The sequence below is a fragment of the Lissotriton helveticus genome, chromosome 1_2, assembly GCF_964261635.1.
Source record: "Lissotriton helveticus chromosome 1_2, aLisHel1.1, whole genome shotgun sequence".
Taxonomy (NCBI): domain Eukaryota; kingdom Metazoa; phylum Chordata; class Amphibia; order Caudata; family Salamandridae; genus Lissotriton; species Lissotriton helveticus.
The window spans coordinates 129,757,635-129,777,261 of record NC_136058.1 but is presented as its reverse complement, the minus strand read 5'-3'; positions in this window follow the sequence as shown (position 1 = coordinate 129,777,261).

Below are 19,627 nucleotides of genomic sequence, written 5' to 3'. Positions count from 1 at the left end.
GTGTCCTTTGGAACACTGCTCAACACCCAAGGTCATGCAAAACAAATTTATGAAAAAGTCACCTACTCACATTTTAAAAGTTAAACACAAAGAAAACATACCATTCGAGATACCATAAGACATATTTTAACATCCTCTTGTAGAACACAGTCAATAAGAATCCAAAGGGCATATATACAAGTCCTTATCGCCACCGGATTGTCACTTTTTGTGATGTTCCCGCGGCGATAGGGGCCTTGCCTTATGTGAAAGGCAGGGTTAAGCCACATAACGTGGCTAAACGCTGCCTTGTACATAAGGCACCCTTTGCCGCTATGTTTAGCGTGAAAGGGGCGTATAGTGGGTGTTGTAGCTGTTCCACCGTAACACCCATTGTATTTGATGCTGCCCCTATGTACAAGGGTGGCGTACATGGGAGGCAGCGCCAAAACTAAGATCTGGAAAATCCTGGTCTTAAGTTGGTGAAACGAGGAGAAATGCATTATTTCTCTGCGTTTTTGCTTTGTCCATGTGTGCTGCCTTGTGCAACACACATGGAAAAAAATGCCATGGTTTGTTTATGAACAGGACGGTGTCCCTTTCTGTACATAAACAAACCTTTAAAAATTTTTTGTAACTTTCATGTGTGCTGCATGAAGCAGCACGAAGCAGCACGCATGAACGTTATAAAATGGCATTTTAGGATTGTTAATGTGTAGGAAGGGACACCTTCTTACACATAAACAATCCTCCCCTGCACACAGACACCTTTCACGCTGGTGCAAGGGTGCCTGCATCATCGCAGGGGGGAAAAGCAAGGCTGCACCACATTCTTGTAAATATGGTGCAGCCTTGCATTTCCAAAGTGGCAGAGCGTGTCGTTTAGCCCAGGAGACTAACGACACGCTCTGCCACTTAATTGCACATATCCCCAAGAGTTCTATGTTTTCAATGTCAAGTAAGGAAAGGATGGAAGATGCCAGTAGTCCTCCCTTCTGACCTTAAATTCTGCCACCCTTGAGTCCCTTCACGATTTCTTATCTGTTTCACACAAAGGGGCTCATTAGTATGGGGGGGCGACAATGCCCAGGAAATGGGGCCAGACGCTATGTATGCGACTGTCCCGCATTAGGCATTAGGAAACCCCCGCCATACTGGCGGGCGCATCCCGTATTCCTGACATTGCGGCAGGCGGTGCTTTCAGCAATGTCAGAAATGCATATTGTACATTTGCATTCACAACATGGCAAGCACCGCGCTGTGCCTGCACCTTGTGCATGCAAATGCAGGTGGGTACCATAGGTATCCCCATGTGCACCCCCCACCCCCCAACACCCTGGGGGCCCGCAACGGAGTCTCTGCCACGGAAAAGCACATCTCCGCCATTATCGTAATGTGGATGGCGGTGCCTGCAAGGCACTGCCACCATATTGCTGTGCTTTTCTGCCCGGTAGGCAATCAGGTGGATTGCCTACCAGGGGAAAACCGGCGGATGGTCTTTCCATCCGCTGTGGTCCTCCTCACCATAGTAATATGGTGGGGGGGAAATGGGTTGCGGGCGGTGACAATCCGCCCGCTATAGTAATCACCCCCACAATGTCTTTCTCCTTTTATTAGGTCATTGTACCAGGCACCTGGAGATGAAAGAAAAACACTCCAAGAAAATAATTATTTTTGGAGGTTAAACAATCCAAAATCCAACTGCTTAAGGCCTTTGGTCAAGTTAGTAGAAAAATCAAGACTATAATACACTTTATAACTGAATAAATTCTTATACATAAACAGTCATGTTTTAAGACTAAATGCATTTCTCATGATGCATGTTCCATTCTATAACAAAAGCAGAACATCTTTGTATAAATGCATACAAAGTCCAATTTGCACTTACTAAAAGAAAAGCATTAGTGGACCCACGTATTCAAATGCTGTGATTACATGGCATGTGCACTTCATATGTAGTTTTAAGTGCACTTTATCTCCTGGATTACATTACATCTTTGCAAATTCAAAAGGCTTTAATATACATATGCGGCCTAAACAATAATAATGATGGTAGAGTAAATGTATGCTGCGCCACAAGTACTCCAACAAAAACAAGATAAAGTTATACACCACACTATGCAATGCAAGCGTTCAAGCTATCTTTACTTGAGTTAACTATAACTGGTGAGTTTCAGTTGCATTTTGAGTTAAAATGTAGCATTGCAGCTAAAATGTTCACCTAACTTTAACAAGCTTTATTGAACTTACTCCAAAGTAAAAAAAGTTGAGAAAGAAGTGCACATTTAAAAACCTTTGACATGCATGGCAAATTACCTCCCATATTGCATCACTCATGACATGTTCAATGACATCAAACACTGTACAATGGCAAGGCACAGGTTATAGTTGTGTTGGGGCACAAATTATAGCTACTTGAGATAACTATAATTGGGGAATTATAGTGGTTTTGTTAGTTTAAACTGTATGTTTTAACTGAAATTTTCCTCTAACTATAACATCCCTTTAACCTTTGTTGGTGCCAACAATACACATGAGTACGTGGAACTTTGGCATATTGTGATTATCAACATTTTGACTTATGCATTATTTGTAGCACATAGTGTAGCAGTTGTATTTATTTTAAGTATAATGTCATTAATACGACAAAGGTTTGAATATCTGGATTTTGTGGTGTAACTCTTTTTACCATAATATTTACAAATGCAGCATTTGGAGCTCACAGTAAAGCAGATGTACTGATTTTGCAACAATGGGACAAGTAAGCCAAAAATTCAGATATAGGGGCACTGATTCAACAATATTTGATGTAACAAATCGTTTGAAATTTTCCACCATTTATATTATATTTATGACATCCACATAAATATGGTGTCTGAGGATCATGCAATTATCTGGAAATCTAGGTGATGACGGTCAATCGCAGGCAAATGTTGTTCATGAGAGTACTATCACTTCAAAATTACCGTCTGACTTTTGAAATAGATATACATGATTAGCAACTTGTATAGTTATAATCAATCTATTTCATAAGAAAAGGAATAAGGATATTATGAAAGATTAATGAGGTGGATGGAAATACTCAGAATACGGTTTAGTAAAGTTAGAAATGGCCTAAAAGTTGAATCTTGGCAGTATGGCAAGACACAGACAACCATCACAAAATTGTGCTTATTAATCTCAACAATGCCCTAAAAGTTGAACTTTGGCAGGATCACACATAGTGGTATGATTTTAGTTCAGATAATCTTGATTTTGTCTTAGGTCTTGAGTAGGCTCTCCACCACTAGGACTCTTGTGACACAATTGGGCAAATTAGTGCTGATTAATATGAGGAAGTCTGTCATAGGGTAAGAACGAGTTGCTATATACTTAGGACAGGGAAGGCTGAGACAATAGTTGCTTCATTTGGAATTTCAACCTAATTGAATAATTCGTTTTTCAACTAATAGAATGGCATTTACAAATACCAGTTTAATTGAACTATGCATTTTAAACTAATTCATTTGGATAGCTGACTAGTAATGAATCTTGGTTATTTGCATTTTTTACCTTGGAAACATTTCCATGTGACTGTTCTTCAATATTGTCGTGAAATCAGAATGACAGAAGGGATAGCTGATCTCATTATGGAAATTATACTTTTTGTTTTAGTATGTGACCTAATTTATTTTTATAACATAGTTTTAATAAGAAATGCTGAATGGTATGTTTTTGTATTTAATTAAATCTTCAAGCAAAGACATTATTTTCGTAATAGGGATTAGGCTTACCCTATTCACTAACAACAGTACACAACATTACACTTTAAGATCTCTAATGTATCCAAATGATTAATCAGAACATGTTGGACCATACATGTTTTACACCGGGTATACTGTGGGAACATTAATTGAGGTTGATTTTCCTGATGTCGCTCTCTTAAACACATTTGTCTTAAAAATTGAATGTTTGTGTAGGTAAATAGGTTTTTTGTATTAGTCAATTATTCCAATAATTCAAGCTGAATATAAACTCTAATGCCCCTTAAATGATATTGTGTATAAAATAATGATAAGGATACAAAGTAAAAGCAGGAGATATTTTAAAAAAACAGATAAGTTAAAGTCAATAACATCTTAGTAACATGTTGAAGAAATGTTTACTAATAAAGGAATTCGATTGTGCATTAAAACAGCATTTAATGACCTCATTCATAGTCCTGACAATAGATTGACGGAAATGTTCTATAATTATTTATTTTGTATATCTAATAACGTTTGACACAGGCAGATGTTGTAACCAATAGATTTGTCCTTAAAGCCACACAGCCAGCATTCAGTGTTTCCTGTGAAGCAGTTATTCAATGTTCTTTCAAACTGGAAAATGTGTATATGCAATAGTCTGAATTGTAAGTATTACATTTTTATGCAACCTTCCAACTTTGAGCTGTTGTACGTTTGTATAAAAGTAAAATAGGAGCCTCAAACCATTCTATGTGTTTGTATTTAAAAAATATCCCTAGTTCTATTTCAAAGATATCCCTTGTTCTTCTTCATGTCTATTTCCCAAGAATATTTTCTTTATTAATCTCTTACATGTACTCCTTGGCATGCTGATGATATTAGGTAATTGTTCAATTGTTTTTTATAATTAGTGGAAGATCCAATTCTTTATTTTTAACTCTTCCAGGAGCAGGCACTTTAATGTGTTGGAATTTGCCCAACTGCATTTGCATATATAATTAAGTTTGACTGCCTTGTGGTGCACCCAGAGTGATAACAGGTTAATTTCCAGGTGTAGTTTACTTGGTGGAGTCACAGATCATAGGTCAAGCAAGGATTTGAAGGCTTGCATGTAAATTGTTTCATATTGGTTGCTATTTCCATACAGAAAACAGATGAACCGTAAAATAGTGATTGTATATTTTTTGCATTTAATAAGTTGATTGATGGATCTAGTGTCCATCCTCCCAAGATCCAAGAGAACCTTTTAACGGATCTGGTAATTATGTCTGCTTTACATTTAATTATTTGAATAGGCAATGTCTGCTTAAGCTTCTCACCAATAGTTAGACCAAGGTACTCATAGTGCTTTACTTCTCAATTATTACATTACCCATTTTCCATGATTGTTTTGTGCTGCCTTTCCCAAAGCACAATACTTTAAAGTTTGAGTGGTTGACCATTACATTGTAACATTGTATTCATAAAGTCTAGATAACTGGCACTGGAGACCTAGTAGCAGCGGATCACTGAATTAATATAGAATGACAAAATATAGACTTACCAAAATATAGTCACCAAAATATAGAATGCCAAAATATCGAATTCCTATCTACAAACAGGTATGTACAAAAATATCGAATCCAAAATAGTCTGTAAAAAATATAGTCAGTCAAAATATCGAATTTTTTTAAATGTCTTAAAAGTAATTTAAAATTAATGAAATAATAAATATAATTAACTAAAACATACTTAAAAATACTCAAATAACCTTAAAATTAAGATATAATTAATTTAAGTTATTAATAAAAAATGTACAATATTTTACTGTAGGATAGCAGGAGGGTAACATTTAATATTACCACTCCAGTGAGTGCAACAGTAGGGAAAGCGTTGGATAGCGTAGGGGTAAAAAATACTATTCCCACTCCAGTGAGTGCAACAGTAGGGAAAGTGTTGGATAGCGTAGGGGTAAAAAATACTATTCCCACTCCAGAGAGTGCAACAGTAGGGAAAGCTTTGGATAGCGTAGGGGTAAAAATTACTATTCCCACTCCAGAGAGTGCAACAGTAGGGAAAGCGTTGGATAGCGTAGGGGTAAAAAATACTATTCCCACTCCAGTGAGTGCAACAGTAGGGAAAGCGTTGGATAGCGTAAGGGTAAAAATTACTATTCCCACTCCTGAGAGTGCAACAGTAGGGAAAGCGTTGGATAGCGGGAGGGTAAAAAATACTATTTCCACTCCAGTGAGTGCAACAGTAGGGAAAGCATTGGATAGCGTAGGGGTAACAATTACTATTCCCACTCCAGAGAGTGCAACAGTAGGGAAAGCGTTGGATAGCGGGAGTGTGAAAATTACTATTCCCACTCCAGATAGTGCAACAGTAGGGAAAGCTTTGGATAGCGTAGGGGTAAAAATTACTATTCCCACTCCAGAGAGTGCAACAGTAGGGAAAGCGTTGGATAGCGTAGGGGTAAAAAATACTATTTCCACTCCAGAGAGTGCAACAGTAGGGAAAGCGTTGGATAGCGGGAGGGTGAAAATTACTATTCCCACTCCAGTGAGTTTAACAGTAGGGAAAGTAATGATTTAATATATTATTAAAAAGAAATTAAATATCAATACCAATAAAACATTAATTGAAATTAATAACCAATTTAATATTATGTAATAATTAATTAGAAATACAACTACATATTAGTTATTAAAAATTAATAACCTATTCATAATTATTTAACAACTAATTAATTTTCAATAACACAAACTAATTAATAATAAAAATTAATACCAATTAAAAATTAACAGTAAATTTATTATCAATACACAAAAAGTATTTTTAATATGTAATTAATTACAATTACATTACTTCCCAACCTATTCCCCTATAAACCCACATCCCACTACAGAAAATACATTAATACAATTATCATAATTATCAAATATTTAATTAATACAACATAATTACCATTTAATAAAAAGTAATTGCCAATTAATAGAAATTAATTACCAATTAAAAATTAATGAACAATAAATGTAAAATCAATACAATAAATGAAAAAATTATTTACTTAATTACAATTAAATTACTTCCCACCCTATTCCCCTATAAAACCCACAACCCGCTACAGAAAATAAATTTAGAAAATTAACATAATTAACAATTAATCAATTAATACAAATGAATTGGCAATTAATAAAAATTAATTACCAATTAAAAAAATAACAATGAATTCAAAATGAATACCAATAAATAAATAAAAATATTTAATTAATTACAATTAAATTACTTCCCACCCTATTCCCCTATAAACCCACAACCCGCTACAGAACTAGAAAGCAAAATGTAATTAAAAATTAATAATAATTGCTAAAAATTAATATTTAATTTAATATAATTAAATTACTTCCCACCCTATTCCCCTATAAACCCACAACCCGCTACAGAATTAAATTACGCAAAAATTAAATAACATAAAATTCATTACTTAAAATACATTAAACATACATTACAAAAATTAATATACACTTTTCACACATATACTAACATACAAAACACTTTAAAAAAATTGATATTATTAAAAAATCGATTAATTTAATGCCTATATAGAATACTTCGATATTTTGACTTCTATATTTTGAAAATCGATATTACTTACCTTAAATTCGATATTTTTAACCACTATATTGTGTCCATTCGATATTTTGTCCATTCTATATTTTTACTTCGATATTATGTCCATTGTATATTTTGGAATCGATATTATGACTGTTTACCAGTAGCAGCAATACGTCCATGTTTAAAATACAGAATGCTTCAGAATCAGATACAATAATAGCAGAAATGCAATAATATCTACTCTATCAGTGAAAGACCCTGATATAAAGTGCCAAGTGCTTCAAAACTGTATATAAAACTAGGATGCAAACAGTACCATAAAATCACACCAAATAGAACAGTACAAGAAGAAAAAAGAGTTCATTGATATAGGTAAACAGTAAAGTGCAACTCATACTCTTTACAATGGTCTAAGTTTTAAAATAGCATTGCGCTTGTATCAAACTGCCTCTAAAAATGTACTAACAGCTACAACAGTTCTAGGGTAGAGGTCAGTTTTTAGATTCCTTAGTGATATTTGATATTGTGCAATCCCCTGTTCGTGACAAATTGAAATAATCCACCTCCATACAGGGGAGGAATACTCCGGACAGAAAAATAGCAAATGTGATTCATTGTCGTCACACTGATTACACATTGGGCAGGTCAGTACTGGATGTGCTTAATTCCATTCGTGGATAAAAGGTCTTATAGGTAATAGCCCCAAACGAAACCGTATGAAGAGACTTTTAGGGAAAGCAAAAGGTATAAAATCCATGTAATCCTCTAGTAGTGGAGTAGATTTAAAATCAAGAATTGTATTAGTCAAAGATCCTACAATACAAAAATCTTTCTTAATATACATTTATTAATAAAGTTCCAATATGTATATTTGAGAAGGTGTATATCAATTTTCTTTAATTTAGTAGGGTCAGCCCAAATTCTGTGAAGACCTAACATTCCCAACCACGAGGACATGTGTTTAATCCATGGAAATGATCTGGCACCTGTTATATTTAGAAATTCACAGTGGGAATACCAATAATCAGCAAGCTCCGGTGTACACCAGAGACTAACCCAATAAGTCAATAATTTCAGGGCCACTAGATATGTTACTCTTTTTAATCCTAGTTTTAAGTACAGTGGAATAAGGGGTGTACTATGGGGAAGGCATAACATTTTTCTAACAAAACTATATTCTACCAGTGCCAGGGGCTGGACATCAACATGACCCCAGACTTCAGCCCCGTAAAGGGCAGCCCCTTGCGCCTTAGCAGGGTAAATCTCCATGACAGGGGATACTACATGAGATACCGTCCTTTTTTGTGTTCTCAAAATAGCATATGACCTGTGCTCAATAAGAAGTTTACTTTGTGTGATCTGATCTAGCCATTTAAAACTATCCATGAATCGTACTCTTAAGTAGTCAAAATTGTCAACCCTCTCAAGGACGTCTTTGCCAACCAGAATAGTCGCTTTACCTTTCTTGGTCCCATTGACTAAAGTAATACATTTTGTTTTGTTAACATTTAGCTCGAGTCTCCTCTCATTTCAGAGGCCTAGGAATTTATTAACCAGGGTCTGGAGACCCTTTGATGACTTTGAAATGAGTAGGGAGTCGTCCGCGAAAAGTAGGATCAGTACCTTCCTGTTATTTAGCGTTGGAGAGACATTTACACAATTTTCCAAAACCTTGACCACATCGTTTGGATAAAGAGAAATCAAAGTGGGGGCAAGCACACAGCCTTGCCTGACACCCCGTTCAATTGGAATACGATTAGTCAGGTCTCCACTTGGTCTCCAACATACTGGGGCATAACTATTCTCATGTAATTTACTCAATAGACGTACAAGATTACTGGGAATACCTAAATTGAAAAGAACCTGCCACAAGTTGGAACGGGGGATAAGATGAAAAGCAGCTCTAAGGTCAATAAATGCTATGTACAACATACCCTTACGTAAAAGCACAGTTTTCCAATACAGTAGTATAAATCTAAAAATCTGATCTATGGTGCTAATTTTAGTTCTGAAGCCTGCTTGAAAGGGAGAAAGTATTTGTTTTTCTTCCATCCATTCTGTTAATTTGTTCAGTAGTTGGTGACTAAAAACTTTTTGAGCATTGTCTAACAGGCTAATTGGCTTGTAATTAGCTGGGTTGTTAGCATCACCCTTTTTAAAAATAGTTATTATCTCGGCCCCCCTCCATGAATCAGGGATCGCTCCCCCGACCGAGATGGCATTCGATAAAAGGTTAAAATAAGTTGACCAGATAAGTGTCTCTAACTTAAAAAAGTCACCTGGAATTTTATCAGGTCCCGGTTGCTTAGCAAGTTTAAGAGACTGTATTGCACTATTTGTCTCTTCAAGATTGAACTTGACAGGGCAGCTATACAGCTCTAGCACTATGGAAGGTAAAGTAGCATCCTCTACTATATATGTCACACTATCAATGTCATCTGGCTTCCTTAGTGAGTAAAGTGATGAGAAATGGGCCACCCAATTTTCGGGAGATATATTAAAACTCGGGTATTTAGCTCTTTCAAGGTGATTTTGTGCTACTAATTTACAGAATTATCTACTGTCCTTGATTGTACTGGCTATGAGTAGGTCCTGCCAGAACTTGTCTTCCCAATCTCTTCTAGCCTGTCTAAGTTGAGATTTACAGATTCCTCTGGTGACGGCAATTTTACGTCTATCACCCTCAGCAATAGCAGACTTTAGTGAACTCTCAGCTACTTTACAAGTGGAGTTAAACCAGACATAATACCTAAAATGTAATTTAGAAAATATCTTTTGGAGACCATCAAACTGAATGTGGACTGATAAGATAGGTGTACTTGCTGGATCTATCCCTCATATTGGTCAAAAGAGGTAACAAACTGTTTGTAAAGTATTGAGTAGACCTCTGGATTTGCCATAACTTTATGCCACTTATCGGCTCAACGATTATTGGTTACTAGTGTTAAAGGGCCATTCGTGTTCATGGCAGCACACCCATGTACCAGAGGCTCTCCAACAAGTGTCACCACGAGAGAGTTATGATCACTATCAGTCCTAACATTAATTTCCATATTGGCTAGTAGGGGCCACATTCTCACATCAATTAATACATAATCAATTATACTGGCACACATACCTCTCTTAAATGTTGGTGCACTCAGAGGATCAGAGATAATACGACCATTAGGGGCTCTAAGACCTCTGCCAATAACCAGTGAGACTATTTGGAATGCGCATGTTGTAAAGTTTTTCCTTGGGGGCGTGAACAATTTAGGAATTCCCCACTGCTCGTCTTCCTCCACAGTGATCTCAGTTAAAATAGAGCAGGGTTCTAATGGGGTGTTAAAATCTCCCGCCACTATAATTCTTGTATCCAGGGATAAGTTATCCATCATAGTGTCTAATAGTGCTAGAGTCGTAGACAAGTCATTAGACCCAGTTGACAAGACAAAAATATTAAATATTGCCAAAGAAAGACCAGAGGGTAGGGTAACTAAAGTTCCCATTAAATCTAAGCAGTCTATTTCTATAGCGGTAAAGGTGCTGAAGCGACCATTCTTAATCAAAGTTAAGATCCCTCCAGTAGCTCTACCAAAGTGAAGTACTGGTTTAGCATCTACATTTAGGGATGTGTATCCATCTATATAAATTCACTCTGTAGCCCATGTCTCCTGTAGTAGACACACATCATAACTCGCATTATAACTCAGCAAATCCTGGTCACATAGGTTCAGGCTAATACTTGCAACATTCCAGGACAATAAATGTAGGCTCAGAAAATTATTAAAGCCATCAACTATGTTAGTAATGATACTAGGCTCTGTCATACCTTGTGGCCTAATATACTCATTGAGGGGTCGTAATATATTACAATCACCATTCTCAAGCATCTCAAGTGTACTATGGGCCTTGTCTTGTAAAGCAACCTTAATATTGAGACCACCCAAAGAGGACGTTTGATCAACAGCATGGGTTAAGCCACAGTCAGTCTTTATAACCCCTGTTATCCCAGGGCTCTTACTGCCCAAAACTGTTGTTTAAGCACTCAGTCCAGTGAAATGTCCATGAAAGCACTCAGTCCAGTGCGTTCATGGGATACAGTAGGGAAGAAGTGCAAGTATTAGGAATACCAACTGCATTAACATTGCCCTGATTCTGTTGACCTGTCTGAGCCCTCTGCAGTGGGGAGTTTGCTTTTAATTGTATTACAATTTGTTTTTTCCCAGCATAGTCACAAGTACGTAGTTCAACATTGATTAAATGTTCAACTAAATGATCAGTACATAGGACAATGTGGATATGATCATACTGCTAGAATGGAGTTGTGCGTCCTTTGCAAATACAATATCAGATCTTATTATAGATAGACAATTCCGCTTGTGTCTTAACCAATAGATCACCTTATTGATTAATGCCTCCATACCCTCCCTGTCACCTGCATTCAATTTTGGAACCCGTACCATGTAAATGGACCTATTAGATTTACCCTTGTCCCTAGATAATTGGTGATCAGACTTCAGGAGAAAACTCCTTACAGGAGGGTATGAAGCAGAGCCGGTTGACATAGTATGAGAGGGGGGACCACAGAAGAAGCAGAATGATGCGGTTGTCTTCTGATAGAAGATTCACACACTGACATTTGGTTGGTGACTCACTTGGGTAATAATGCAGGGGGATTCGTAAATACAAAATTGGGGCTCATGGCCGGAGGGAATGATTCCTTTTGCTGTATCTGTTTTACAGACGTCAAATAAGTGTTATTATTAAAAGGACTGGGACTACTAGGAACCTCTACGCAACGTTTCTCCTTGTCTCTTCCAAGAACGTGGTCAGTAACCAACCCTGCATCCCTGTCCACCCCAGATGAAGAAGAAATCGCCCTGCTAAGTGGTTTCCCAGAATTCATACACCTGCAGCAGCAACTATATATAAGCTTAGATTTGAGAATCACTACATTTGCTAATAGTAGCCAAAGTTGAGTAACAGTTTACTTACATCCATTCATCCATATTCCAGTGTTTACTATCCACCACCCTGCCTCTCCTATGCCCCGCCTCACCGCCCCACGGAACTCCTTCCACGGGCGCTACTACAGTTGCAGCTACGATCCTGCTCTTTCCTGTTCCCCTGATTCTGTTGATAGTATTTACTGTTGTGGTAAAGGAAAACATATTGTGGCTCCTGCCGAGTTAACTAAAAGTTTAGTCAGCCCCTGCCATGGTGGAAACTGATTAGCGGCTTCTGCCTCATTAGGGAATAGTTTGAGCGGCTCCTGCTGCTGAAAAAATAGGCAAGCGGCTCCTGCCACGTTCTAACAAAGATACTGGTGACTCCGGCTGTTTAGGGAAATGTTTTGGTGGCTCCTGCCGCGATCGGTATTGAATTGCGGCTTCTACTGCATTCAGGAAAATAATATTGACGGCTCTGGCTGTTTTTTTTAAACAGGGGAATGCTCACGGCTCCAGCCGCGCTGGAGAAGGTTCGCGGCTCCAGCCGTGCTGCAGAAGAGGGGAAGGCTCGCGGCCCCAGCCGAGCTGGGGAAGGCTCGTGGGTTTAGCCGCTTTAAGGGAAGGCTCGCGGCTCCAGCCGTGCTGGAAAAGGCTTGTGGGTTCAGTTGCGCTGGGGAAGGCTTGCGGCGTCAGCCATGCTGGAGAAGGCTCGTGGTTCCAGCCACGCTGGGGAAGGCTTGCGGCTCCAGCCGCGCTGGGAAAGGCTTGCGGGTTTGCGCGTTGCAGCACTGAAATGATTAATATATTCTTGGGGGTAAATAATGTTTTATTTTTATCTCATTCTACAGCCCTAAAGACATTCCATAGTGTTTAAAGAAACAAACTTAATTGGCTGTTAATGTGTGTTTTGTTTGATATTTGTTTAAAAAGGAAAGGAGCACTTTTAATTATACAGTTGAATGTTTGTTACCTTTGGTGTATGCTCTCTTCCACCTGGATCAATAGTTTTCTCTTTATAAGGTTGCAGTGGTGCCTACAGCAGTTGAATACAGGAAAGAGAAGTACAGGGGATACATTTACTCTAAGCGCTAAGCAGGAGTATGCTGAATTGCATTTCTGCCATTGCCATTGTGTATCTTTAACGTCACTTTAACCTTTGTTTTTGTGTGAATTTTTAGGTTTGTTTGTTTCAATGTACAGTCAGATTTTACTACAACACCAAACTATGCCAACCCCCATGCTGCACACAGCCTTTGTCCATGCGTGGTGAGGAATTGGTGTGGGTTTGGCTACAGGTCTATGGCCAGGCCATGTACCAACCCACCTGTGGGTAGACAATCCCCAAACACCAATGGACACCAACACCAGTGGGTACCTTCACAAAGTCCAAGGGGTCAAAGTACCCCTACCCTGCCTCTTGATACCTTATTTTTTTAGGACACAAGGACCAAGTCCCTGCATACTGGAATGGTGGGTGCAACACATTTGCTCAAATTGCAGCCAGCCAATCAGAGTGAAAGCTCCCACAGTATTTGGAGGAGTCTCTTGCCCCTGTGGGATTGAGGCAGCAAATGGGAAAAAACACTCTTAGACAAGCGGTACGCACTATTTTTTAAAGTGGTGCCCCTTTTTTCATGGAGACCACACTTGAAACTTTCCAGGAATAAACTGAGATTAATGATTATATTTTTAGAAAATTTTGTGAAGATTCGCCAAACTCCACCGAAGGTGCCACTGTCTAATAAGTAAGTGTGGGCATAGTTGGCAAATTACTACTATGCAGAACTCCACAAAGTTGAACAAAAACTTTGTGAATTCTGCAACTTCGCTTCACCAACTGAGACCTCATATATTTTTAGTAAAATAACAAGAATCTCTATTTTTACATGCTAAAATGCATATAGACATTTCACAAAAGTGAAAGTGATAATTTAGCAAGCAGTGAGAGAAGTGATGATTTTGGGGTCCTCCCTAACCTAGGGAGAGAACCAAACAGATTTGAAAACAAAGAGCACATCTTGCTGAATGATTCAGTGATGGTCCCATCCTCTTAGGACCACCCCAAGCACAGTTATTATGGGCAAAAATACAATCCCAACCAAAGGCCCTGCAAAGCATTATTGGACAAGATTAGCAGTGGGCAGTGAATATTATAGTATCCAATATCAAAATAATTCTACAAAGAGCTGCAGTTCAACTCGTTGTTACTAGGTGTCCTTCACAAGTCAAATGCAAAAGCATTGAATCATGCTGCAGTTCCACTAGTCATTACAAGATGTCCCTCACAAGTCAAATGCAAAAGCATTTCTACTATATACAAATCAAACAGTATTTCTGAATACACTCCATAACCTTATCACTTTGTTGAAAGTGCTAACCTTAGAAGGACATGATGCTAAATATGGTTTTTAAGTGTTAGAAAATTAGCAATACAGGGGCAAAGCATATGATAACTAGCAAATGTGCCTTTTCTACGTCAACCTCCTAAGACCCTATTTTTGCTAGTATTATGAGCCCGTGCACTGTGTACTTGCAGATCTGTGCCACAGTGATCCTGCTCTGTCCCTAAAACTGTACTAGAGAATCGTTTACACCTAATTGTTTACTTAGCTCTCCTGTATTTGCCCCAGTGTCATGCATGCTAGTATGCGGTGACTGAATATTGTGGTACAATAATACTGGCATTAAAAGACCAGGATAACAACATGATTATGGAGGAAATATTCAATGGAAAGTATATTTTTAAGGTAAAAAAATAATAATGTAAAAAATATGACATCCTTTAGTATATTGTATTTAATCTACTTTTAAAGTAATATTTCTTTTAGCTGTGCGTTTTCTGTAGCATACTTATTCATTTATTGGTAACTTTTTCTATTGTTCTGACTTATGCTGGATGGATGTTCTAGTAATAATTTCCACCCTCCAATATTTATATTTTCCCAAATGTTTGCTGTACTGGAGTTAGAATACTAAGGGCCTTATTACTTGTTTGGCAGTCCAACCACTGAAGTACTGCATCCGTAACCCCTAGGAGACCGCTGCACCTGTGGCCTCTCGAACGCCGTATTATGAGATTTCCAAGGGGCAGGAGGCAGTGTGGCTGCGGTGGTCTTGTGGCAGCGAGCAATATATTTCCACATATATCATGCCCTGTGTTTACCTTATGACTGCATACGTGTCAAACACACACATATGCATGATGTATGTGGAAAAATACCTCTTACTCATAGCCCTAGTCCAACCCATATGTGGGCTGTCCGGGTAATGTTTCTAAGTAGTCGGCACCTTGATTGTTTTTAAAAAGCTGTACCTTTCCTGATAGCATTGAATGCATTTGTCTAATTTGTTTGAGCATAGTTTTAGTAATTCTTGATCGCTATTACCTTCTTGAGAATTTCAAGGAATTGATACAGGGTACAGTGACTCCTTCCAGGTGTGCCTTGGAAGGAGTTATCCCAGCCTTCCACTGCATTTCTTGTTTATCTTTGTATGGGTGTGCTATCATATACATTCAAGCAGGAAATGTAGAACGTGTGTTGGCATCTGTAACCTAATTAGAGCATGTGTCCAACACACGTGTCCATGAAGTAACCCATAAAGGAACCTACCTACTCCTCAATTCTTTTATAGAATTATGAAACTAGCATTAGGTAATAGTGTTTTGCTACCTCACTGGGGGAACGAAGGCCTTGGCTATGATTTTTTAAATTCTAGGGTAAATTCACTGCGTAGAGCATAATCAATGTTTAATGTGCATTATTTTCTCTGCATGGCCTGAATAAAATGGAAATAGTACTTATGTATTTGTTTTACACAGATATGTGTTTAAAAGAGTCTATAAAGGTCTGGATCATCATTTGTTCCAAATCTTTTACAATTTGCATAGGGATCAAAATGTTATTTTTTGTTGTTTTATTTTTATGAATTCATGATAGATGATACCTTGTTTATTAGGGGATAGTGCAGAGATTAATGGAGCTGGAAAGGATTTAAAGTTACCATTCATTAGCCAGATATTTAATTGTGCTGATGTAAGTATATTGTTAGCTGTGCTGAAAACAATGATTTTGTTTTCATTTTTTAAACCATGGTATAAAATATTATATTTTATATATCTTTGCTTCAGGTGGTCTGGTATGTATATACCTGCAGATCCTTGAGGGGCAGGTGTATTTCTGCTCTTTGATATCAGTCTATTTTATGTTAGGTATAAAAAAGCATCTGTTTTACAATTTAAACATGGATATTTGGTACATGGTCTATTAGTAGTGTCCCTGTTCACACATACTTCTTTTACTAGCCTACCAATATTTCTACTTCTTATTTCTATTTCAGCCATATCCATCGAATGGTTTCCTCTTTAACATTTAATACAATGTCATTGACATTTATAGCACAAATGTAGCATTCCTTTCAATATTATTTTGTACATTTGCAATTAGTACGCTAGCTGATTGATCTTCTTTGTAATAAATATAACCCATGTATGATAGCAAATGTTTGCGTTCTGGGAAGTCATCTAGATTTTTTAATTCGATATATTGACAAATATGGAAAATATTTTTACATATTTGTATGTTTGCGCTTTTTTTACAGATATATTTTAAAACTTGCATTTTCATTTTTTCCTGGCATGATATATTCTCTTCTCCCAAATCAGTTTTCTGATGCATGTTTAATGATTATTTGTGCTTTGCAGTTTTATTTTGTTCAAGTATTCATTGGAAATAGAGCAAATGAAAGTAATTATTTTGGCTAAAATATCTTAATGATGTAGATTTTTTATAAGTTTAGTGTAGTGAATTTGTAGATTGAAGAACATGGTTTTCAAGGGCAAGTCATCTGGCAAACTGATATTCCCTTTCTTCTTGTCTTCTGTGCAGTAGTTTGTTTGGTGTCTCCTCTGTGGATATCATCCCCCACCAGACTTCACTACACAGTCTGCGTCCAGCATTATATATGTAGATATTGTCAACACTGGGACTTGTGACAGTCTGCCACAAGGTGGTGCTGTCTGGCTAATTTAGAGATGACCACAACAACAGTTAATTAATAATTCACTATACATTAAAATTGAGTATTACCTGCCACCCAAGCCATTCTGATAGCTTTGGGGGCCTGAAATAGTCCGAAATACAACACCTGTAGAAGTGCTGTGTTGTTACTATCATTGGCAGCATGTCAGGGACAATGTATGTTGCAAGCTGCAGTAGCCTCCTGAGAAAAGTCTGGCACTTTTTCTTTTTTTTTTTACAAATTAAGTACTCTCTCTCTCTCTCTAAATATATATGAACAAGACAGACTACAGCTCTTGACTAACAATACTAGGAGGAACATTGACAGTGTTGACAATAAGGAGACTAGGCTCATTTTGACTTATAGCAGCCAGCATCAAACCATCCAACGCATAGTGAAACATAATTGGGCTCTTATAACCAGTGACCCTGTCTTGGGAAAACATGTCACACGGGTTCCAAGCATTACTTATAAAAGAGCCAGATCTATGTAGAATTGTTTGGTGTCTAGCAGTCCAGAAGTTAGGACCACGGGATTCCGGTTAAACAGCAGCAAAGGCTTCATCAGATGTTCGTTCTGCAAGGCCTGTAAAAATGGAGTCAGTAGAACAGAATATATGACCCCTTTCAGTAGCAGGCCAGTTACTATCAAATACAAGTTGACGTGCAGGACGGAGTACGCAGTGTACGTGTTGGAATGTCCCTGTGGCCTACGGTACGTGGGAAGTACCCGACCACAGCTGTACAAACGTATACTCCAACACCTCAGGGCCATCACAAACGGAGACACTGCATACCCCGTCGCTAGACAATTTGAGGAAAGTCATAACAAAAACTGTTGAACTCAGATACTATGTTATAGACACTGTCCCCCCACAGAGAAGAGGTGGGGACAGTGAATCTATATTACGCAAATTGGAGACCAGGCACATAATTCTTTTAGATACAAAGACTCCGAACGGTCTCAACGCAAGTGAGGACTGTTATACATACCTATGAGTCACATTAAGTACTGGCCTGTATACTGGATGTACATTTATATACACTTTTTAGCTGCTTCAACTATTATCTACCATTACTGAATAATTTTTATTATGTATTTAATTTAGCACTCAGTCACTTTCTAGTTATCAGTTTGGGATGCACTTATTTCTTGCCATGTTTACTAGCGATTTTGCTCATTCAAATTTTGTACATGAATATTTGGATTGACCAAACGCCCACTTGGGCTTCATCACCTATTGTTCCTTTGGTTTATTTAAGAGAACAAGGGGGTCTATGCCAATAGGAGATGAAACCTGTTATTGTGTATTATAAATTATTCTGTGGATACTAATTAATTATTGGTTATTAACACGTTTTTACACATGGTTTTACCCTAACAATGCATTCATGCAGTAATACATGTTTTTTAAGGGATTTACAGCAATGAATTGAATATATAAATTCTTAACATGTTTATTTATCTATTTATATGTTTTATATTTATTCTCAATTGCTGTGAGGTATGTGAATATTTACACAACCCTTAGGGCTTTTTCCCATTTTGAATACTGTGATCAATGTAATATTGTTGAGGCAAAGTTCTTTCTATGTGCTAATATAAGCATAGTATATCTTCTATTTCAGTGAGCATGGCACGTTGCACTTTAAGTATAAAAAAGCACTCCGCCCTTTGATCGTTGTCATGTGATCAAGGCCTCTTCAGGCTGAAACGCGTAATGGCGGCATGGTGTTGAGCACACGAATAAAACATAACTGCACCAGTTTTGTGTCTCGCTTCGTCCTTTGTCAAATACCTGAGAAGACATTCCTCTGCCTATATATATATATATATATATATTCACTGAAAAAACCATAGGTTATAGACCATATATAGTTAGGAATTAGCATTTACAAAACCTTAAAAATTCACTGAAAAAAACATAGGTTATAGACCATATATAGTTAGGAATTAGCATTTACAAAACCTTATTTTACTCACACAAAACCATTGAAATTCGCATATATAGTTAGTTGCACTAACTATATATTGCGCACCCGCAATCCACTGCTGATCATGTCACATATTACATCATTCATGACAAGGTCAGTGACATCACTGATGACATCTCAAATGACATCACTGATGACATCACTGATGACATCACTGCTGACATCACTGATGACATCTCAAATGACATCACTGATGACATCAATGATGACATCACTGATGACATCTCAAATGACATCACTGATGACATCACTGATGACATCTCATTTGACATTACTGATCACATCACTGATGACATCATTCATGTGATAATACGATGAACCTCTTCAGACTCTAATATAACCTTAGATACACTCAGTGTAAACAGACACTCAAAGACTGTCA